The sequence below is a fragment of the Protopterus annectens genome, chromosome 12.part0 (assembly GCF_019279795.1).
Source record: "Protopterus annectens isolate FY-2018-M chromosome 12.part0, PAN1.0, whole genome shotgun sequence".
NCBI lineage: Eukaryota > Metazoa > Chordata > Ceratodontiformes > Protopteridae > Protopterus > Protopterus annectens.
The window spans coordinates 771,518,646-771,542,455 of record NC_056746.1 but is presented as its reverse complement, the minus strand read 5'-3'; the positions used below and the strand labels follow the sequence as shown (position 1 = coordinate 771,542,455).

At 42.0% G+C, this 23,810-nt stretch overlaps 1 protein-coding gene across 1 annotated transcript in view; it reads right to left on the bottom strand.

The window, feature by feature from the left end:
- Nucleotides 1-23,810, bottom strand: part of MAPK8IP3 (mitogen-activated protein kinase 8 interacting protein 3) — a 3,746,918-nt gene that overhangs the window by 3,422,222 nt on the left and 300,886 nt on the right. The window lies entirely within an intron of this gene.

Genomic DNA, 23,810 nt, shown 5'->3' with positions numbered 1-23,810 from the left:
TCTCCTTCTTTATTCCTCTTGGTCCACCCATGTGGACCAAGGCAGTCCTCGTATCTTGTTCTGTCTGTCCCGATAAGGGCATTCAAGTCGCCCATTATCAACACCAATTCATGTTGTCCTGCTTTATCTAGTAGGTCCTGCAACTGCTGTCTAAATGCACTCTTTTCCTCACTATCACAACCCTGCTGTAGAGCTTAGGCTGGGATTATGAATACTGCCCTATCTTTACAGTGGAGTATGACTGTCATGAGTCTATCATTAATTCTGATGATGTCCCTCACTGCCTTCTGAACCTTCTCTTTCACCACAATTCCTACACCATTTCTAGCCTGTCCCACACCCGAGTAGTAGAGTCTGGATCCCAAGCCAAGCAGCTTTGTTGCACTGCCCTTCCATCTCATCTCTTGGATACATAGTATATCCAGCCCCCTCCGTATCATCATGTCATCCACTTCAAAGCTGCATCCTGTCAGTGAACCTACATTAAGCTTAGCAATTCTCAGTTCATGTTTGACAGGTTGGTTGGTTTTATGTCCAGCTTTCGCTCAACAGAGCTATCCCAGGCAACCCAGGCTGGGCAACTAGATACTGGCCAGCCAGTAGCTTATTGCCCCAGGGCTGCTGGGGCTTCATGGCAGGCCTACACTGGCCAATAGGGGCACATAAACCCCTCCCACCATTAGCAAGGGTCCCTGGCATGGGTCAGAGTAGGCCGGGTCCTTAACCCACTTATCACTGGTAACTACCCATGCCCATTTCTGGCAACATTAGTCAAAATGATTGAATCATCTAGAGCCATATTTTATACCATCGAGTGGCTATCCCTGCCACGGTTCACAATCTGTGATACATGTTCTACTATCTTGAGGATACTGCACACCACAGTAGATGCCAAAGCGGTTGGTCTGTCCACCTCTTCCCCCTACAGAGCACCATGCAGAGTTGGTGCTGCTGCCCACAGCTCCATTCACTGATGAGTCTGAGATGGAAACACTCAGCATGTTTTTTGGACATGGGAGAAACCCCACGGAGACACAGGGAAAACGTGCAAACTCCAAACAGGCATTGGTCGAAGGTCAGGAACGAACCTTGTACCTTGTGCATGGGAGGTGTAGACCTTAATCATTAAGCCATCTGGTCTCATCACTCTCTAAGATCCTTGAAAAATGTATACATACTCAACTACTGTCCTATCTCATTCACGAAAATCTCCTCACCACCTCGTAACATGGATTCCACCCTAAAAACAGTACCTTGACTGCCTTACTATTCTTTACTCAAAAGGTTGCAGAAGCTACGGACAACAACCTCCTTGTCTCCTGTCTATTCCTTGATCTCTCTAAAGCCTTCAACACTGTGTCTCATCCTATCCTTCTTAAACTCTCAGACCTAAACCTCTCTCCTTCTACTCTTGGCTGATTCCAATCCTACCTTACTGGCAGAAAAAGTACAGTTTTGTACCTACCATAAATGTAGATGTTCGAGTGCTAATACAGCTGCAGTCATAACAGATGGGTTCTCCTGCCGTCAGGCGGGTCCTCGGTCGGCCGAATTCCAAAGTCTAGGTCCGGCGTCAGTTGTCGTCGCTTCTTCCCTGACGTCAGTGCGACAGGGGTATAAAAGAACCAGCCGACACCATTTTCTTCAGTCTTTCTTTCCCCAGATGTCAGGTGCCCCCAGAAGGAAGGCAATACATAAAATAATGTAATAATGCAATGCAATACAATCAAAAAACAGTAGTTGCAAGCAAATACACCATAAAAGAATACCCCTAGAGGGGAAGGAAGGAGGGAAACCTGGACTGCAGCTGTATTAGCACTCGAACATCTACATTTATGGTAGGTACAAAACTGTACTATGTTCATCGTGCATACAGCTGCAGTCATAACAGATGGGTAGAATCCCAAAGCTAAGTAGGCACTAGGTGGAGCTAGGAGCCAAAATGCCCTGCAAGACTGCAGTGGCAAAGCCTGCGCTAGACTTGGAGTATAATGGTAGGTTGTAGTGCTTAGAGAAGGTATGCACAGAACTCCAAGTGGCTGCTTCTAAAATATCCTTGGTAGGAACTCCTCTGAGGAAGGCTGCAGAGGTGGCTGTGGCCCTGGTGGAATGAGTTCTAATGCCTGTAGGTACAGTTTTGCCATGAAAGGAATAGCAAAAGCGTATGCAGTGGGCTATCCATTTTGAGATTGTCTGTTTGGATATTGACTTTCCTTGAGCTCCTACCGCATAGGCCACAAAAAGCTGTTCTGATTTTCTGAAAGGCTTTGTTCTGTCCAAATAATAACGCAGTTGTCTGTGGATGTCCAAGGAATGCAGTAATCTCTCCCCTTTGTTTTGAGGATTAGGATAAAAAGTAGGTAAATGTATGGCCTGATTTAAAGCTACCCTGGATACCACTTTAGGCATAAAGGAGGGGTTGGTATGTAATGAAACTCTGTCCTGATGGAAGATGATGAAAGGCTGGACAGCCATAAGAGACTGTAGTTCTGAAACTCTACGAGCTGAAGTGATAGCCAAAAGGAAAGCTGTTTTCCAGGACACATATTGTAAATCTGATGAGGCAGCTGGTTCAAAAGGGGGCAAAGTCAGTTTTTCCAAAATGAAATTAAGATCGCAAGCAGGTATTGGTTGTTTTCTTGGAGGTCTTAAATTCTTAGCCCCTCTGAGGAACTGTCTTAATAGAGGGTGAGAGAATAAAGGTGGATCAGTGTTGTATTCTGCAGAAATGGCTGAGGCATGGATTTTGATGGAGGAGAACGAAAGTCCACTGCTTAGCAGTTCGGCCAAATATTGTAGTATTTGAGGTAAATTCAGTTTTCCAGGACACTGGCCCTTTTTCTCATTCCAAACACAAAAACGTTTCCACTTTGCAGAGTAAGCTTTTCTAGTTGATGGCCTTCTGGCTTCCAAAATGACATCCTGCACCTCCTTGGAGAGCAGGGCCTGCTGTGATGCTAAGGAATCTTCCATGCGGCTAGATTGAGTGTCTTCAGCTGACTGTGAAGAGTTCTGAAGCTGTACTGAGTCAGAAGAAGAGGCATTAGAGGCAGGGTCCGTGGTGGGGAATGCGTAAGGCTCCTCAGGAGTGGGTACCAGTGTTGCCTTGGCCAGTCCGGAGCAATGAGGATCATCTTTGGTCTGTCTGCTCTGGTCTTCAATAGGACTTTGGGCAGCAGAGGAAGAGGTGGGAAGGCATAAACTGTCATTGATGTCCAACTGAAAGAGACAGCGTCCACTCTCCAGGCCTTTGGATGGAAGATCCTTGTGCAGAATTTTGTCAATTGACGATTTTTGTGGGAGGCAAAGAGGTCTATGTCTGGCCTTCCCCATTCTTGGATTATTTCTGTAAAAACTTTTGGATGCAACTTCCATTAGTGTGGATCTGTCATATTCCTGCTTAGGTTGTCTGCCAGCGTGTTTTCCTTGCTTGGCAAGTACTGTGCTTGTAGCTCCATTTGTAAATCCATGGCCATGTTCCAAAGTGACATGGCCAGTCTGCATAGGGGATAAGAATGTGTTCCTCCCTGCTTGTTTATGTACCACATAACTGTGGTGTTGTCTGTTCTTATCAATAGCTGACCTGGTTGTAGAAGGTCCTTGAAGGCTGTAATAGCATTTATCACTGCTAGCATTTCTTTTTGATTGATGTGAAGGTGCTTTTCTTTTTGGGTCCATTTGCCCTGAATGCACCGGTCTGTCATGTGCGCCCCCCAGGCGTAGTCCGAGGCGTCTGTTGTGATGACTTGATTTGCTTGAGGCTTGCTGAATGGAAGACCTGTGTTTGTTTGGCATGCTTGAGCCCACCACAGAAATTCCTTTTGCAGACATGGAATTAGTGGTATTACTTTTTCCAAACTGTGGCTGTGTTGAGACCATATGTATTTTAGGTACCATTGTAGTCTTCTCATGTGCAGCTTTGCACATGGGATTAGTAAGATGCAAGATGCCATGAATCCCAGAGCCTGCAGGATTTTCCTTGCAGTCAGCCTGGTGCAATTTGCCAGTGTTCTGAAATATTGAATTAGTTGCCCCTGCTTCTCTGGCGTGAGGTAGGCCATCTGGGTGTTTGTGTCCAAATTGGCACCCAGGAAAATTATCTTCCGAGAGGGCATTAGTCTTGATTTCTCTTTGTTGACTGTGTATCCTAGAGAGTTTAATAACATTATTACATAAGCCAGATGGTTCAGAGGAATGTGCTTGCTGTCTGCTTGGATCAGGCAGTCATCCAAATAAGGGTATATTTGTATCCCTTGAAGTCTGCAGTAGGCAATTACTGATGCCAGGCATTTCGTGAAAACTCTGGGTGCAGTAGATAAACCAAAGGGCAATGCAGAGAATTGATAATGTTATGTAATTATTATTATTATTATTATTATTATTATTGTTATGTAATGATAATTGTAATGATAACCTGCAAGAAATCTGAGGTATCTTCTGCAATTTTGTCTGATTGGGACATGCAGGTATGCCTCCTTGAGGTCCAATGTTACCAGCCAAGACTCCTTGCCCAGCATGGGAAGAAGTTGCTGTAGAGTGAGCATCTTGAAATTTGGTATGAGTAGGAATGTGTTTAGGATGGAAAGATCCAAAATAGGTCTCCAATCTTTGCCCTTCCTTGGCACCAGGAATAGCCTGGAATAAAAACCTTCACCTTGTTTGTGTGTAGGTACCTCTTGAATAGCTTTCATGTTTATAAGATCTGAAATTTGCTTTTGTGCCTCTGCCCTTTGATTGTGTGGCGGGTTTGGCATGCCTTTCATTTTTGGAAGGGTATGAAAATGGAATTTGTAGCCTCTGTTTATAATGTTCAGGATCCATTTGTCCTTTGTGACAATATGCCAATTTTTTGAGAATAGTGCCAGCTTTCCTCCTAAGGGTGCTGCCATTTGAGACCTGGTTGGCATGCAAAGGGGAAAGTCATTTGTTTTGCTTTCTGAAAGATTGCGAGTTGTCCTCACCACCTCTTGGTGTAGGAGCTTGCCATTGTCTGCCTCTGTACGAGCCTTGTGTTTGTCCTCTGCCCCTCGGGAGCCTGTATCTGCCTCTTTGGGGTCTGTCTGTGGCAGGAAAGGACCAGTTTTTGGAAGGCCAACTTCTACTAAAACGTGGGGGTTGAACCTGTACAAATTCTTTCACAGTTTGCATTGATTTAGCCTTTTCCTCCATTTTCCGTAATACTTCCTCAGCATTTGCCCCAAATAGTACATTCTTTTGAAGAGGGGCGTCTAGTAATTTAGCTTTGACATGATCAGGCAAGGCTTGTTCCTTGAGCCAGGCATGCCTACGTATGACTGAGCCTGTAACAGCAGCTCTACATGAGGCCTCTAGAGCATCAAAACCACATTGTAAGGTATGTTTACCCACTTGTTCTGCACTATGCATCAAATCCTGCAACTCCTTCATGTCTGGTTGTTCAGGTTGTGACATTTTACTTTTCAATTGAGATAACAGAAACTGTTGGTATTTTAGCATATGAAACTGACAGTTTAAGGCCCTCATGGATAAGGTAGCCGAGGTATATACCTTTTTTCCCCGCCTTTCTAAGGATCTGGAATCTTTCTCTCGGAAGGCAATGGGTTTTTGGCAATGGAGGCCTTAACTCCCTTGGGCCCCTGTGAGATGGTTTCTAGGTCAGCAGCATGGCTTTTGTATAGAAATTGGTGTGAGTCAGGAACCCTGTAGTACCTGTCAGGCTTAACTGGAGCTGGAGGGAGAGAGTCCGGGTTAAGGCAGGCCTCCGAGTAAACATCATCTAGGATGTCCAGGACAGGAGGTATAGCCAGAGGCCTGTGCTGGGGTAACAAAAGAAATTCCCTGAGCCTTTTCTTGGAATCTGAATAATCCTGGCCTTCCCAGTGGAAGTGTTCTCTTAAGGTATGCAGAGTTTCACCAAATGAGTAATCCTCAGGGGGGGATACAGAAGGAATAGATTCCTCTGCATCAGAGTCTTCAAAAGGAGAGTAAGACTGTTCCTGATAATCCGAGTGCTCTGAAATAATGGAGCCCTGATCAGAGGAGGGGGAATCTTCCTCCACTCTGGGTCTTTTGTCCGGAGGTGGCTGAGAACCTCTGATTAGAGTAATTAAATCCTCAGCCATTTTAAGCATCTGTTTCTTAGGCATGGGGCCTGGAGATGGGCCCTGTGTAGCTGGTCTCTTAGGGTGCATGGTAGCTTTAGACTTGGTGAAAGCCTTGATGGAGAAAGAAGAGGAAGGTCTGAAGACACCTTGAGTGGAGGTGGACCTGTCCACATTCTGTGTTTCAATGCCAAGCGTGGCTTCGGTATCTGTAGTCAGGGTGTGGGTTGAGGAGCCTGCGACCTCGGGTACAGGAGACACCGCCAAAGATGTGTCGTCGGTAATCAGGGGCTGCGTAGGCGCCTCACTGAGAACCGGACCACGTGTAGTCAGCTTTGGCGTGGTTTCGGTAGAGGCCGTGGACCTCGAGTGTCGGTCCTTGTCTTTGCGTTTTTTAGACAAAACCGGAGTCGGAGTATCCGACGACATAGTATAGTTAAATGCTTTCCCAAAATAATGCTGGGCGAACACCGCCCGACGCTTAATAGTGCATTTGTTGAATGTAGCACAAAAGCGACAGACCGAGACGTCGTGGTCTGGGCCTAAACAAGGTATACAGAGGGAATGGAAATCCTTATGCGGTATTTGCTTCCCACAAGAAATACAATTATTAACTTTGTCTGACATCGGTCTGAGGCAAGAAAAGTTTCAACGGGTACTTAGCTTTTAAGAAGACTTCGGTTCCAAATTTTTTGTAATCTCAGGAGCTGGCCGACTGGCACTTGCGAACTGCTTCTGCTTCGGGCACCGTGCGGCAAAAAAGACTGAAGAAAATGGCATCAGCTGGTTCTTTTATACCCCTGTCGCACTGACGTCAGGGAAGAAGCGACGACAACCAACGCCGGACCTAGACTTTGGAATTCGGCCGACCGAGGACCCGCCTGACGGCAGGAGAACCCATCTGTTATGACTGCAGCTGTATGCACGATGAACATCAAGCTGTTAGACGGCAGCAGGCTTTCTCACCATTCCTTGCTGTTCAAACAGGAGGACCTCAAGGCTCCATACTTGAACCTCTCCTTTTCAACATTTTTACCAACAACCTATATTCTCATCTGTAATACAATAAGCAGATGACTCTACTCTCCTATCTATCTCATACTACTTATCTATCTTGCACTTAATCTGAACTACATACACTATCACAGAATTCCTTTATCTCTGTTGAAAAATGTCTCAGAAATAATCAGCTAATCCTTAACCCGAAGAAAACTCAGTTCCTTCTCTTCCTACCTCAGACACTCTCTCACCTTAAATCCAGCTTTTCTCTTTCCTCCCTAGATGGCACCACTATCTTCCCTGCCTTACACACCAAACTCCTTGGGATAATAACTGATGACAGACTAAAATTTGACTTGCACATACAACAGGCCATCAAAAAACCCACCAAAAACTTGGACTACTTTATAGAAAAAAAAATTCCTCATTACTGCCAGTAAACTCACTCTTGCGCAGGCATTTCTCTTAGCGAGTCTTCTACAGGCTTCCCTAATCCTTACCAATATCCAGACTACCTCAATGCAGAAACTGGAACAAACATGCAACAAAATTGCCAGATTTATTCTAAACCAGCCACTCTCATCGCATCACTGCCTCTCACTGAACAAACTTCAGTGGCTGGAATTTCCACACCTTCTCCTACAATCTCAACTCCACACAACAACCCGTCTGCCTGCCCAGCTCTCGCCTCCCATGTTACTCTCAATTCTCCCCCTCCCCGACCCCTCCGGAGTGCTGATCAGCATCTTCTCTGAGTTTATAAACCCAAAAGGAATATTGGCAAACTACTTTACAAACACTCTGTCTCACTAAATTGGAACAAACTCCCTCTCCATATTAGATCCTAACTTTCCTTTCCCTGTTACTAAACTTGAAATTATGCCATTCCCTTGACCACATGTAGTCTTAGTCTGTACTACTGTATAACTTGTTGCATCTCCTAACTTTCTGTTAGTAAGTTCTGCTTAAACTAACCTCCTAAACCCTCAGCTCTACCACTATAGCCCTACTATAGCCCCTTCTTTCTCTCCCCCTCCCGTTCTCCACACTATTTATCTTTTTCTCCCCACTTCCTATCAATGTCTATACATTTTCCTTCTTTTGAACAATGACTATCCTTTTGTTTTTACTCTTATATGTAGTAAATTTAGACCACTGCTATCAGTGCAGCCCTTAATGTTCATAATTTTTTCTTTTGTTTTTCTCTTTATAATTAATTTCATATTTGCATTATTTTTAATAGTTTTGTCTTGTATGTTTTATCTTTGCTTATATTTTCTGGGGCTCTTTCCCCTTGGGTCTCCACTGAAAATGGGTTGCTTACTATAAGCGCAATGCAAGTAGTTAATAACCTTTTCTTTTTTACAATTATTTTGTATTGTGATTATTTAATATTTGTAGGTTGTCACTTTATCTTTACTTATGTTTGCTGGTGCTTTTCCCCTCTGGTCTCCACTGAAAATGGGTTTGCAAACTCAGTTGGACTAACTTGGTTAACAAATGTGAAATAAATAATAAAAAAAATAATACACACAACTCACACAGAACTATATGCAATTTAAAAGGAAAAGAAAAAATAAAACCCTTTCAGATAGGAGCTCATGTTCCAGTTTGATGGCAACTCAAGTATGTTTTACCTACCAAAAACTGTGGTTATTCCTGTTACTGTGTATGACCCTCAGTTGTGCTTCCTGAAATGTAATGGTCTCTGTTGCTGTCTTAACTCTATTAGTTCTAAAAAATGTCTTGACCAGCCTTCCACTAATAAGCTAACATTACAACTCTGTTCAATGCTTTTTCAAATGCAGCCACTGGTGCAAGGTTTGCATTTCTCTGTTTATATTTAAATGCCTCAACATTTAAGTGACTCAACATCACATTATTAATGAATCAATTTTACCTCCAAACAAAAGGTACACATACAGCTATAATTTAACTTTCAACTGTCATACTCCATCACCTTTTCAAATTTAAAATAATATTTCTTACCATGCTGTCATTACTACTGGTAAACTTCCAGCAATGTTCACCTCCATACTTTGCCCTATAGCCACATTCAACAGGGAAACCTTAAAAAACACTTCTCTCTAACCTCACCATCATTATTTCAAATCTAGTACATTAATCTATTTTTTTCCAAATCCCTCTCCAAAAAAATAAAACAATTAAATTCACTCAACAGTTTAATAGCACAATTAAAAAATCAAAATCCACAAAATCTATCTACTCTTCATTATATACCAACAGTCATCCCCAACTCTATTTCCCTTCAACTATATGGTGACATCCACCCTAACCCAGGTAAACTCAGTACAACACAAACACATCCCACAAATCCCCACATTCAATAAGTATTCTCCTCTAGCAAACTCTCCAATCTGGCACTCATAGTCTTTAACTTAAACATTCACAAGATAGCTAGTAAAATAACTGAGTTTCATTGCTGGGTGGCTATTCATTCTCCTTACATATCAGCCATCACTGTAACTTGGCTTATACCTGAAATCAAAGAGAACACCTTTTTTTCTCCTGGTTATAGCATTGTAAGAGCTGACTATCCAAACAAAGGAGGAGGTAGCATTGCAATAATTCATTCTTAACAAAGAAACATCCTACCCTCAATCAGTTATATACCTTTTCCAATGCTAAAATCCTAATCATGTTGCCTTGTCAGTGAGGGTACCCCTCCAAGCAAAAAGAATGATACTATTTTAAGAAGACATTCTCTCTTGGATATCAGAAAACATTAAACAAGAAACAATAACATTAGAAGATGCTAACCTTGAGTTGAACTCAATTAATGGCTCCCTATCCCCTATAACAATAAACCTACATGGTTATACAACACACAACAAATTTAATAAGCTAACAAGTCCCAGTACAACAGACACAGGTACCCTAAGACACGTTAAGTGATCATCTCACATTTGCTACTTGAGAATAGATTAACATCACAAAACTGAACAAAACAGCTATGACAGAAACATAAAAATTATTCAACCCAACTTTATTCAACAATGTCCTATCACAATATAAAATGACACCTCTTAAAATGTTGACACTTGAGCAAGCAAATGGCACTTTCAACAAATTCTTTCCTAATATCTATAATAACTTAGCACGACTTAGAAAGAAAAGGATTAAATCTAATTCTGCTCTGTGTCTATAGCTTGATACTAGACAGTTAATGCTGTAGAGGAACCAAGTATGGAAAACTGGTGCACCATTAAGAATCCTAAACCATTCCAAACTTATAAACACCTTTATAACCTCACTAAAACATATTCTTATTGGTGATAGAAATGATTATATCTCCCTTCAAAACTCTCGGACCTCTAATCCCAAATGCTTCTGGGCAGGCATCAACAACCTTTTAAAGCCAAGAAGAACCTCTCAACCTTTCCCCTTTCCAAAGCTTTCAGACTGAGACACAGCAAGCATATTTAATTCTCACTTCATTAATCCAGTCACAGATCTGATTCACTACCACTAAGACCTTACTCAGTTTCCTTCTTCCCCCGACTTAATGAACTTCTCCTCTTTAAAGTTAACTCAATTTTCAACTGCAGCTGTTCAAAAACTACTTAGCAAGCTCAAACCCACTATTCTAGCTTCAGACAATCTTCCAGATTAACCTAAAGATTGCAGCAACATGACGTTTATGTTTCAAAATTACAGAAACAAACTTGTATTCTCCCCTTGCAAAAATAAGGTAAAGCCATTGAAATGTTCTGACTATAACCCCAATGCTATTCTCTCTCTCCCCTTTCCAAGATCCTGGAAAGATGTAAATATAATTGGGTTCACCATTACCTTCTATCACACAACTTTCTCTCCCAAGCACAACATGGTCTTCACCCTAAACATAGTACAACCTCGGCTCTGTTGTCCTTCCTCAGTACTGTCAATAGAAACAGAAATGAAAACCAACATGTGTCTCTCTTCCTAGACCTCTCAAAAGGTTCTTGCTATACATTACTCCATACCATCTCATCATTACACTTCTCCAGCTCATCTCATCATTACACTTCTCCAGCTCTAAATCTGTTTCACTAGCTATCTTAAAAGATCAAGCACAAACAACTTATCGTTCAATTCCTACTGGTGCCTCACAAGGCTCCATACTTGAACATCTTCTATTTAATTTGTTCATAAATAATCTCTCCTCTGCCACACCCAAGCTACTCTTACCCAAAATGTAGATGATGGTACTCTTTTATGTTCAGCCTCAATATTACCAACGCTTTAGTCTCTCACAGAATAATCATTTACTGCTTTTGAGAACTGGTTAACTCTAGCTAGCATCTAAATCCTAATGAAACTAAATTAATGCTCATTGCATTAAAATGTCACTCACACTCCAAGTTCAACTTCACAATTTTATCCAGACTGCAACTAGTCTCAGAAACAGAAATACATGTTAATCTTGAAGAACAACTCAAATTTGATAAACATATTCAAAATATTGTAAAAAAATCACCATAAATTGGGACTCCTTTATAGGGCATCTTTCTTTCTAAATGAACACGCTCATAAAACCATAGCAACAACCTACCTGTTACATAATCTAATCTATGCCTCTCCATTCCTTACAAATGTTAATACACCACAAATAAAAACTGGACCAATGCCACAATGAAATTACTAAATTTGTGACCAAGATGCCAATGTGAATTCATAATTGCATAGCCCTTAAAAATTAAACTGGTTTTAATTACCAAACAACCTCATATTCTGTCAACATAAACTTACTCACAGTTTGCTCTTCTCTCCTGAAAAGTATCCATCCCTGAATAAAGCACTAAAATGGTATTTTTCTCCTATGCCTAGATGCAATTCTTCTCATTGGCAAGAAGTCACGTTACTATACTGAGGACTCCTTGTATTAAGCCTACATATCTAACATCAAGAATTCTCTTCCAGATCACAACAGACAAATAACATCCACTATTAATTTCACACTACAATTAAAAGAGTATCTATAACATTTCTGGCTCTGCTCATGTTCCTCTCTCTCAGGTTAACTTCATTCACGATGATATACTCTCCTATGCACATTTATCTACATGTTCAATTACTTATATCTCTACGTATTCTCTTTTCATGACATCCTTTCTTTACCCATAACTGAACTAATATAATAATGACAACCTTTTTATAATTTATAATTAATTGCATCCTAATACCTCTTTCCTCTTCTACTAGTTTCTATTCATCCAACACTAATTCTCTGCAATCACTTCACTCTTCATACCTCCTTCTAGTCTAACTCAACTCATCCTTCAGTACCTTTTCTGCTGCCTGCCTAATTCATTTCTATCTACAGTGTTTCTCATAATACATACTCTCCAACCTCCTCTGACTTTGTTACAACCTCTTGATTCTTACCTATGTTAATAACCTTATCACTGTGTATTTTTGATAAATCTCTGTTCATTTATTGTTTTAGAAGCCAATAAAAAGGATACTCAGAAAGTACAGTTGTGTACACTTACCATAAATGTAGATGTTCGAGTGTATTCACTGTTGCAGTCATTACACTTGGGTTATCCTGCTGGCAGGCTACCCCCAGTTGGCCTGAATTCCAAAGTCTAGGTCCAGTGTCGGTTCCTGTCGCCTCTTCCCTGACGTCAGTGCGCCAGAGGTATAAAAGATGCAGCTGACGCCATTTTCTTTAGTTTTTCTTGCCCCAGATGTCAGGTGCCTCTACAAGCAAATACACCACATAGGTTGTATAGATTAGAGAAGTGTAGATAAGCTCCAGCAAAGAGATGGGGAATGGTGGGTGGGTAACCTGGACTGCAACAGTGAATACACTCGAACATCTACATTTATGGTAAGTGTACACAACTGTACTATGTTCTTCATGTTTCACTGTTGCAGTCATTACACTTGGGTTGAATCACAAAGCTATGGATGGGAGGCTGGAGCTAAATAGCATTAGGAGCGGCTATGAGGCCCTGCAAAACTGCAGTGGCAAAGCCTGCCCTGGATTTAGAGTAGAGTGGTAAATGATAGCGCTTTGTAAAGGTGTACACTGAACTCCAAGTAGCAGCCTCTAAACTATCTTTGGTTGGTACTCCCTGAGGAAGGCTGCTGAAGTGGCTGCTGCTCTGGTAGAATGTGGCCTAATGCCCTTAGGCACTGGCTTGCCATGTTGTGAATAGCAGAAACGAATACAGTGGCCTATCCACTTTGAAATAGTCTGCTTTGAGATAGCCTTTCCTTGTGATCCTGCAGCATATGTTACTAGTAGTTGCTCAGTTTTTCTGAAAGCTTTGGTTCTGTTCAAGTAGAAGCGTAGTTGTCTGTGTATGTCCAATGAATGCAGAATTCTTTCCCCTTATTCTGTGGGTTTGGATAAAAAGTAGGCAGATGAATAGTTTGGTTAAGGGCCACACTGGACACTACCTTAGGCATAAATGTCAGGTTTGTCCTCAGAGAAACCCTGTCTGGATAAAAAATGATAAAAGGTTCCACAGCCATGAGTGCCTGTAGCTCTGAGACTCGTCTTGCAGAGGTTATTGCTAGGAGCAGAGCTGTTTTCCAAGATAAAAACTTTATATCAGCTGTAGCAGCTGGCTCAAAAGGGGGCAGAGTGAGTTTTTCCAAAACATAACTGAGGTCCCATGCAGGTATTGGTGATCTCCTTGGAGGCCTTAAGTTTTTGGCTCTTCTGAGGTATTGCCTAATTAAAGGATGAGAAAAGATTGGTGGCTCTGTATTGTAATGAGCCGAAATGGCCGAGGCATGAATTTTAATTGATGAAAAGGATAGGCCCTTGTCCAGCATCTCAGTTAAGTATTGCAAAATCTGAGGAATATTTGGTACTGCTCTGTCAATTCCTTGTGCCTGGTTCCAGGCACAGACTCTCTTCCATTTTCCAGCATAAGATTTTCTAGACATCCTGGCCTCCAAAATGACATCCATCACCGCTTAAGTGAGAGGTGTGTTTTGTATGACTACATTATCTGCCATGCTGCCAGATTTAAGGTCTTGAGTTGGCTGTGCAGGATCTGATTGTTTTGTTGGGACAGTAGGTGAGGTATTTGAGGTAAGGTCCAGGCTGAGCATTGAGACAAGTTCCTTAGGATTGGATACCAGTACTGGTGGGGCCAGTCTGGGGCAATCAGTATAATTTTTGGCTTCTCTTGTCTGACCTTTAGGAGTACCTTGGGGAGGAGAGGCAGTGGAGGAAAGGCATATACTGTTAAGTTTTTCCATCTGAAAGATACGGCATCCACTTTCCATGCTTGTCTGTGATAAGTCCTTGTGCAGAATCTCTTTAGTTGGCAGTTGTGAGGAGAGGCAAATAGGTCTATGTCCGGGCATCCCCATTTCCTTGTTATCATGTTGAAGACTTGTGGATCCAATTTCCACTCATGGGGATCCATGAGGTTTCTGCTTAGTTCATCTGCCAGAGTATTTATCTTTCCTGGCAGGAATTGTGCCTGCAGATGTACTTGGTAAGTCAATGCTGTGTCCCACAAAGTCATGGCTAGTCTGGAGAGGGGATAAGAATGAGTGCCTCCCTGCTTGTTTACATACCACATGACCGTGGTATTGTCTGTCTTTATCAGTAGTTGCCCCGGATGAAGTTGGTCCTTGAGGGCTGTGAGGGCATTCTGAACAGCTAGCATCTCTTTTTGATTGATATGTAGATGCATTTGGTTGGCGGACCATGTGTCTTGAATACATCTTCCTGCCATGTGTGCCCCCCAGGCATAATCTGACGCATCCGTTGTCAATGTCTGCCTGGCTGGGGGTAAGGTGAATGGCTGTCCCTTGTTCTGGTGACAAGCCTTTGCCCAGCATCGAAACTCCTGTTGCAGGCAGGGAATGAGAGTAATTATTGTTTCCAGGCTGTGGCAATGCTGAGTCCAAACACTTTTTAGGTATCACTGAAGTTTCCTTATATGCAGTCTTGCAAATGGAATTAGTAGAATGCAGGATGCCATGAAGCCCAAAGCCTGCAGAATTTTTCTTGCAGATAACTGGGCCTTTGTTGCCAACAGTTTGAAGTAAGTAGTCAGCTGCCTTTGTTTGTCTGGCGTGAGATAAGCCATCTGGGCAGTTGTATTTAAGCTTGCACCCAGGAATATTATCTCTTGAGAGGGTACTAGTTTTGATTTTTGTTTGTTGACTGTGTACCCTAGGCATGGTAGTAATCTTTTTACAAACTCCAGATGCTGTAGTAGAATGTCCTTGTTCTCTGCTTGAACGAGTCAGTCGTCCAAGTAAGGATATATTTGTATTCCTCTTTGTCTGCAGAATGCAATTACTGGTGCCAGACACTTTGTGAAGACCCTGGACGCAGTAGCTAGCCAAAGGGCAGTGCAGAGAATTGATAGTGCCTTGAGCCAGCCTTGATTCAGAGGTATCTTCTTTATGTTTGTCTGACTGGGACATGCAGGTATGCCTCTTTTAGGTCTAAAGTCACAAGCCAAGCCTTCTTGCCCAGCATGGGCAGAAGCTGCTGTAAGGTCAACATTTTGAATATTGGTATATCCAGATATGTTTAGAATAGATAGGTTCAGTATTGGTCTCCAGGCGTTGTCCTTTCTGGGTACCAAGAACAGTCTTGAATAAAATCCTTGTCCCTGCTCTTGTTCTGGTACTTGTTGAACAGCCCTCATGTCCATGAGGGATGAGACTTGTTTTTGTGCCTCTGCCCATTAGTTTTTTGGTAGGTCTGGCCAACAGTTTGCCCTTGGCAGGGTATGAAAGTGAAACATGTAGCCCTGTGACACTATGTCTAAGACCCATTTGTCCTGGGTTATTATGTACCAATTTTGAGAAAAAAGTGCTAGTTTTCCCCCTAAAGGTGCTGCCAGAAGATAAGTGCTTGGCGTAAGCAGGGGGAAGTCATTGGGACTGTTTCCTGTAAGGCTGTGATTTGTCTTCTCCACTTTTGGAGGTAGAAGCACCCCATTGTTTAGACCTGTATGAACCTTGGGGCTGGGATCTGCCTCTTGGGTGTCTGTATCTGCCCCTTTGTGGTCTATCTGACACTGGTAAGGACCAATTCTTTGTAGGCCAGTGTCTGCTAAATCTTGGAGGCTGTACCTGTAAGAAATCCTTGACTGTTTGCATAGATTTAGCTTTGTCCTCCATTTTCTTTAACACCTCTTCTGCTTTAACACCAAAGTATCATGCTGTAATGGAGCATCTAATAATTTTGCTTTAACATGATCTGGTAAATTTTGTTCCTTTAACCAAGCATGCCTCCTAATGACAGTACCCGTGACAGTGGCCCTGCAGGAGGCCTCCAAAGAATCAAAACCACATTGCAAAGTATGCTTTCCAACTTGCTCAGCTGCATGCAATAAATCCTGCATTTCTTTGTTTTCTGCACCTTCAGAATTTATCAACATTTTCTGTTTAAGCAGTGACATAATATATTGCTGATATTTGAGCATATGAAATTGACAATTTAAAGTCCTTACAGCCAAGGTAGCAGAGGTGTAAATCTTCTTTCCCCATCTGTCTAATGCCCTAGAATCCCTGTCGGAGGGGGTAGGGTTTTTTGCAGTGGATGCCTTGACCCCTTTGGGACCCTGAGAAATAATTTCTGGGTCAGCAGCAGGGTTCTTGAAAAGGAATTTATGAGAGTCAGGCACCCTATAGTACCTGTGTGGCTTAACAGGAGCTGGAGGTAAGGAGTCAGGGATCAGCCTGGACTCTGAAAATACATTTACAATGTCTAACACAGGTGTAATAGCTAGGGGCCTGTGTTGTGGGAGTAAAAGAAAGTCCCTCAGCCTTTTCTTAGATTCAGAATAATCTTGGCTCTCCCAGTGGAAATGTTCCCTCATGGTATGCAAGGTTTCCCCAAAAGGGTAATCCTCAGGAGGAGAGGCTGAAGGGATAGATTCTTCAGCATCAGAATCCTCATAGGGAGGAAGAGAGTATTCCTGATCAGAAGAGGAATCTGAAGAAATGGAAACCTGATCTGAAGATTAATATTCTGTCTCTTGCCTAGGCCTCTTATCAGGAAGGGGATGGAAACCCCTGATCAAAGTAATTAAGTCTTCGGCCCTTTTGAGCATCTGTTTTTTGGGCATGGAGGCCTGTCCATGAGGCTGTTGTACTTGTTTCTTTGTCTTTAAAGATGATTTAGTCTTTGCCTTTGTAACTGGAGTCGCTTTAATGTACAATTGAGTAGGTCTGAAAACACCCTCAGAAGCCGATGCCTGCTCAGCGGCTCTGGACCCATCTGAGGGAATAGTTTCCGAAGGTCCAATACCTTGAGTTTCCAATGGCCTAGGCGACTCCATGTGGGAGTCTGTAGTGGCCTTTGGGTCCAAAGTAGCGGGTGTCAGGGGCTGCGAAAGCACCTCACTGAGAACTGGCGACTGGCTTGGAAGTAGCCTCGTCGTCAGTTTTAGACCTCGGATGCCTGTCCTTTTCTTTTTCTTTGCGTTTCTTGTGAATTGCAGTAGTTGGTTGGCTATCCAACGGCATCGTGTAATTAAATCTTCTGCCAAAATAGTGAAAAGCAAAATCGTACCGGCGCTTTATAGTGCACTGGTTAAATCTAGCACAAAACCAACAACAAGCAACGTCGTGGTCAGGGCCTAGGCAAGGAATGAAAATCCTTATGAGGTATTTGCTTCCCACAAGAAATACAATTATTAACTTTTTCTGACATCGGACTGGAGCAAGAAAAAAAGTTTCCCCCAACGGGGTACTTAGTTTTTAATGAAGATATCGGATCTGAATTTCGAACACGAAAATCTCAGGACTCGGCCAACCGGCGCTTGCGAACTGCTTCTGCTTCGGGCACCGCACGGCAAGAAAGACTAAAGAAAATGGCGTCGGCTGCATCTTTTATACCCCTGGCACACTGACGTCAGGGAAGAGGCGACAGCAACTGACGCCGGACCTAGACTTTGGAATTCAGGCCGACTGAGGGTAGCCTACCAGCAGGATAACCCAAGTGTAATGACTGCAACAGTGAAACACGAAGAACATCACATTGTTTAGTTAAATTCTGACTGGCATCTGCATTATGTTGAGTAGATCTTCTGTCAGTCTGTATCAGCTCCAATAACCAGATTCACCATAAACAGCCTACCCTGCACTGTAGATCTGCTTCTCCTCAGCTGAAGCAGCTATTAATGGAGGGAAAAGTGATAGCCTTGCAGAAGTTCTCTAAAATAACCATGTATCAGAGTTTTTCAGCTCAGAAAAAACACTTAGTCACAAACAACTGCAGTTCCACTGATTCATTTTTACATAGCATTTTGTAGCTTTTCTATTCCAGAGTATGTAACATTTGTTTACCAGGAAAGTCCAGCTTGGAACGAGTCAATTTTCAGCAGAGGCCTGCGGGAGAAACGTTGCAAACACATGTCTTTTGTAACTACTTGTACTATAATAGTTGTTATACTCTATTTTGTTATATTTTTACAAAGATAACATGATTTAAGTCAGAAAATGTTTAAAAAATGAAAACCACTATACTTAAGTAACTTTTTGTATTCTATCCTTTTTTTTGTGCAGCTGAAATACCATTTGAGAGTGGTACCTATTTATTAGTTTTATGCAATCAGCATAGTTCAGACCTTCCTGCATTAGTTTCCATGCATCAGAAGTCCAAATACTTAACCATACTGTAAAGAAATTGATGCTTTGCAGGATTATTTTTTTTAAGTTCACATTATGATGGAAGCATCTTCATTCACCCTCTCTTAACACCAGCATCTGCTTGTAATCCAAGCTTCTCCTCTTTCTTCTGGTAAACTCATGGGCTTCTCTCTGTCTTACATATTTTTATTTGAAATTGTGGTTATGGTTTTACTTTGCATAGGCTGTCCCTGGCCCAGTTTAGTGATGGAAGTATGAGAAGCTGAGTTCTCTTTAGCTTGCTGGTTTACCATCTGTTGACTGATTTTTATGTCCTACACCACCTGCTCTGCTTTCAGGTACATCTTCAGTCTACCAGGAAAGATATTCAGAAAACTGATGGATAACAAGTGAAACTCAGACAAGCATCATGTCATCTTTGGATTGCTCTGATGCATTTACTTCTTTATGTGGTGTACAATGAATAGTTATTTTATGCAAAATGTCTGATGATGTCAACTTTCAACACATTTCTTCCCTAACAAAATTTACTGAGGTGAATCTATTTCAGCTGGTACACTTGCATCTTTACCAGAAGAGGTCGAAACTGTTTCCTAATAGCAAGATTTGCTTTGTCAATTAGTAGTTCTTGCTGTGTAACACAAGACCAGTTACCCGTCTGTATACTCTTAAAATGCATACAGTCTGCTCCCTCCAACTACTCTGGGATGACAGAATCTCAGACACATTCTCCATGTTCCGTCATCAAGGCCTAATATTTTTGAAACAGTTCCTTTTAGGAAGCCGCAATTTCTGCCACTATTTCCTTTATACTAATCTCCAACTTCTGCAATGCTATCAGTTCATCTGAATGCTTATTTAGTGGTGCTTGTATTTTTCCAACCTTTTTTCACTGACCTTATATATTCTTCTAATCCCCCACTTGTTTTTAAGACATCTGAATGTAATTCTTCTATTTTTCTTCTAGGTTGCCACAAGCCATCTCCTATATCAAGGGGACAAATATTATTGTCATATAAAATTTTAACTTTCCCTATTTTACTGACTTTACCTTAGACTTACCAGACTGTTTTTTTTTTTTACATTGACTTGTTGCACTCATTGGCCAGACACCAAATTAATCCAAAATCAAGAACTTTTGTTTTTTGCTGAATTTTTACTTTTCAAACTGGGAGAGCTACAGCTACCATCTGGGAATCTCAAGAATAGAATATTTTTTTTATTCATCATACATTATTTCAGCAAATTAAGAATATCTTCTTAAAGTGAGTGTGACATAGCTGAAGTTACTGCTGACATTTTAGGTAACTTCTTACATTACACAAATTGGTCTAAGGGGGTAGCTACAGTAAAGCTCTGATAACATACTTCTTTCCTTCCCATTCCCACTAACTCTTCAATCTCTTTTTATTTTCAGATGGTTTGATGGCATTCTCCCTCATCGTCTCATACTCTTATTCATCATCAAATACTTTGGTGCTAGTGCAGCATACCCTAGGTGTCATCTTCTCCATCTGCTACAATGGCAGTAGGGAATACCATACACAGTCTCATTCTCTGTATCACTCTTGCTCTCTCTCTCTCTCTCTCTGTCTCATAACCAACTCATTTACTGTGGTGGCAGCAAGAATACATCACCTCATTCTTTTCTCTCTCTCTCTTTTTTTCCTCCCTACTATATGGTGCCACAGTGCAGTCTAGCTATTTTTTCTTCCTTTATTCTCTCACTACTGTTTCTCAAACACTTTAGTATACCCTATCTGTCTTTTTACTTTTTCTTTCTGCTCTCCCTATTTTCACATTGAATGCCATGGTTTCAGCATAATGTACTTCAGCTCTTTGTTGCCTCTTTCTGTTTCTCATTTTTCCCTTTTTTAGTATTTAATGTTAATACTGTGATGGCACAAAATATGCAATACACATGTCTCAACGCTTTCTCTCTCTCTCTTTTTTTTTTTTTTTTTTATCTATCATGGTTACTGCATGGTTGTGACGGATCCACACAGCCTACCAGTTTTTGCTATGCCTCGAGCCACGCATCACTGTGTATGTTTAATTATTGCCAGATTGATTATTGCTAGTTCTTGATATGCCACTACCTCACTATATGCTGCTAATACTGAAACAATACAATATGCTTAAGAGCAGGCCTTGCTCACTGATTACTGGTATCATTGAACTTTTGTTAACCTATAAGTTGTTTATCAGCTCAAAAGATGTTTACCAGAATGTGGGGATTTCAAAGAGGAACTATATCACAAGATTGTGAGCTAACTGTTCCCTAAAAAAGGGAAGTAGGGCACAGGACCAGACATTACTAGACTTGTTTACAACTTAGGAGATGATCTGTAATTTTCTAAAATATTCCATCAGCTCATGATGAGCCTGTAATGTCAGATCTTTCTACAATATTCTGCCAACTCAAAAGACTATAAAAGCTCAAAGGCTAAGATGAAAATCATCATCAGCATCCGGATTTGATCACAGCACCAGCCTGAACTGAGCTTAGAGACATTTCGCCAGTGTCGGCCTTGCCTTGACTGAACAGATAGCTGCACTGGATAGGATTTGAAGTTTCCTATCAGTGGCAAAGATGATTTTGTTTATGCATATGCTTGTAAGTACATGATTTATTAGTTTTGTTTATTTAGTTTTAGCCTTACTGTACTTTAAGAAAAGTTTTGCTTAATAAATTAATAAGTTAAGTTTGAGCCTTGGTGTTTTGTGTCATTTCTATTCCTGTATTAACCTCAGATTTTGAAGTAACGGACAGATACACTTGGCGTAGTCGGCAGGATCTGGGGTTTGCAGTGGAGATGTCACAACAACAACCAATGTTTTTTCCTTTAAAACACCTAGGTATAGGTAAGAAGGATGTTGCATTAAGCACCCCAAATAAGTTGGGTGTTGATGCTACTTTGACAGCATTATTTGGGAAGTGGGATCCTCTTGCTAAGGTATTGAGTCAAGTTTCTCCTCCTCCTTCTCCAAACCCCTGCAGGAAAGACCTAAGGCAGATCCTGATAGCCTAGCTAGAGCTTTAGAAGGGTTAAAATTGGATGATAAGGGAAAAAAGGTGAAGGAGGGGGTAGGGGCAGCCGGATGGCTGTTCTTTGAAGCGATTCAGGAATTAGACAGAGATGTAGACTCACTAAAAGAAAAAGTTTCAGAATTAGAAGAGCGATGTAAAGAACTCACACACACACATAGATTAGATAGAGATGCCTTGGAGAAGGCAAACATGGCACTTGTTAAAGTAGGGGAGGAAGCTGAGCACTGGAAATCTAATTCAGTGACTTTAGCTACTCGGATAATACAACAGCGTAGGCAACGAAATGGGAGAAGACAACGCCATCCACCCTCAAGGCCTCGGGTTCGTGCTTTGCTGTGTAAGGCAGAGTTTGATCCTGAGAAGTGGGAAGGTGATTTCCCCTCAACAGATGAGGGTGATAGTGATTTTGAAATAGTAAATCCTCCGTCAGTGGAGGCGCGCCCAGTTATTGAGAAAAAGGGACAGTGGACTGGAGGGGCAGCACCACAACAATGGGTGGAGGTGCGGAGTTATACGCAAGCTGAATTATTGAATATAATCCAAATCTATAAGCAAAGGCCAGGGGAAACTGTTTTGGCGTGGTTTCTTCGGGTTTGGGACACAGGGGGAGAAGCGGTGTCTCTAAATGCTGAAGAGATGCACCAGTGTGCATGTCTGGTGTTTCACCCACGTCTAAAGCAAATAGTAAACAATATAGATCATGGTGATTCCCAGGTGAATACACTGGTGGTGTGGTTAGCCTCGGCTTTCCGCGCTACTTGGCCAGATGCTACAGCAGTAGCTGATGAACATGAGCAATGGAAAACAATAGCAGAGGCCATACAGCAGTTAAGAGAAATGGCTATGTTGGCTGCCGTTTACTCAATGGAATTGAGGGATGGTGTATTGGTGCTTCCGAGAGGGCCAGATGCACAAATTATGACTAGTAATATGAGGAGCAAATTAATCAAAAATGCACCACAGTGGTGGAAGGGGCAGCTGATGGCTGCCCTGGCAGGTGGTGTAGGTCAGCAGATATGGGACGTAATAGCCACTCTAAATCAAATGGCAGAATTAGTGGAAGAAAAAGAACAGAGAAGAGCTAGAAAGGCAAATGCGGAGAAATCAAAAGATAAATCTGGAGAAAAGGTTACGAGAAAGCAAATGTTTCTGGATCTGTTGAGGTGGGGGTTGGAGCTGCGGAAATAGATGGGATAGCTACTGAAGAATTATAAAAAGTGGAAGCAGAAACAAAAAGAAAAAGGTTCAAGTTCTGAAAGTAAAAAGCAAACCCCTACAAAAAGTCCAACCAGGAGTACTACTGAAGGGAAGGTAGGATGGAATCAATTATATCCTGACATCCCTACTGATGAGGAGCTAGCACAGTGGCAAAATGGTGAATCTAATGACGAGAGAGACTGGGGCCGGAAGGAATGGAGAACCCCGGTCGAAAAAAGAGAGACAAATTGACTGGAAGGCGGGTCCCCAGTAGCTAGGGGTACAGTAAGAGCAATTACACCTGGGGACCGACGCCCTTATGTACCCCTTACCATTTTTTGGAAGGGAGGGCCACAACATGTGATGGCTCTGGTAGACACAGGATCAGAAGTAACCATTTTTGCAGGCAACCCCCGTAGATTTCGTGGACAGTATGTAGAAATTGATGGTTATGGAGGGGCAAAGACGCTAGGTACCAAAACCAAAATTAAGATAGCTTTTGGGGATGGTATGCCTATTTACATTGAAGCAGTGATAGCTCCAGTACCTGAACACATTTTAGGAATAGATGTGTTAAAGGGTAGAACTTTGGAAACCACTGTAGGGCCATTTAGGTTTGGAGTGCGGCATTGTTCAGTCAACGCAGTTAAGGCTGTAGTTCGAGGCAATGCTAAGTGGGAACCGCTTTGTATTCCCACCTAAAACAATAGTGAACATCAAACAATATCGTATCCCAGGTGGGCACGCTGAAATTACTGAGACGATCCAAGAACTGCTTCGGGTTGGCATACTTGAGCCAACAGTGAGTCCATTCAACAGTCCGGTGTGGCCAGTAAGGAAACCTGATGGATCATGGCGAATGACGGTAGATTATCGAGGTCTGAACAAGGTGG